The 914-nt window shown below is 40.5% G+C and overlaps 1 protein-coding gene across 1 annotated transcript in view; it reads left to right on the top strand.

The window, feature by feature from the left end:
• Positions 1-914, top strand: part of TEKT3 (tektin 3) — a 40,923-nt gene that overhangs the window by 38,851 nt on the left and 1,158 nt on the right. The window lies entirely within an intron of this gene.

Raw genomic sequence — 914 nt, 5'->3', positions numbered from 1 at the left:
ACCTCAGCCTCCCAAAGGCGCGGGATTACAGGCTGAGCCACCGAGCCCAGCTGTAATTTTCTTTTAAAAAAAAATTTTTATTTTAAAGATGTGAGGTACATTTCAGGGTTAGGTATACAAATGGTCATTGTACAGGTAAAGTTTGGGCCTCACTTTGGTCCCCATGTCATCTAGTTTTAGATCAGGTACCCTTATTGATGAAGTGTGCCCCCCCCCGCTCCCTCCCCTAGCAATTCCCCACTACTGCCAATCCCTTTCTTATAGTATTGTGATAGTTGTTCAGGGTCTGCTTATGAGTGAGAACATGTGGTACTCAGTTCTTTGTTTATGTGATAGATCACTGAATATTACAAACTCTAACTCCATCCAAGTTGCTGTGAAATTCATAAGTGTGTCCTTCTTTATGGCTGCATAATATTCCATTGTGTATATTTACCACATTTTGTAACCCAGTCTACTTTTAATGGGCAGCATGGTTGGTTCCATGTTTTTACTGTTGTGAATAGTGCTGCAATAAACATGCGTACACAGTTATCTTTTTTTGTAGAATGATTTTAGTTCCTCCAAGTATATTCCCAAAAGGGGAATTGCTGGGTCATATGGGAGGTCGATTTTTAGATCGTTTAGGAATCGCCACACTGTTTTCCACTGAGGTTGTAGTTTACACTCCCACCAACAGTGTAGAAGTGCTCCCTTTTCCCTGCATCCTCTCCAGCATCTGTTGTTTTTTGAATTATTGATGATGGCCATCCTGACTAGAGTTAGGTGAATAATTTTCAATGATAAATGTAAACATGTCCAGCTGAGTCTTGATTTTTTCCATTTTTACTATTATTAAAAAATATTTTAAGCCAGGCTTGGTGGCTCAGCCTGTAATCCCACTCTTTGGGAGGCTGAGGTGAGTGGATTGCCTG

This window comes from Carlito syrichta, unplaced genomic scaffold (genome assembly GCF_000164805.1).
Source record: "Carlito syrichta isolate Samal-C Ts95f unplaced genomic scaffold, Tarsius_syrichta-2.0.1 Scaffold300018, whole genome shotgun sequence".
Classification (NCBI taxonomy): domain Eukaryota; kingdom Metazoa; phylum Chordata; class Mammalia; order Primates; family Tarsiidae; genus Carlito; species Carlito syrichta.
This window is presented reverse-complemented; position numbering and strand designations above follow the sequence as displayed.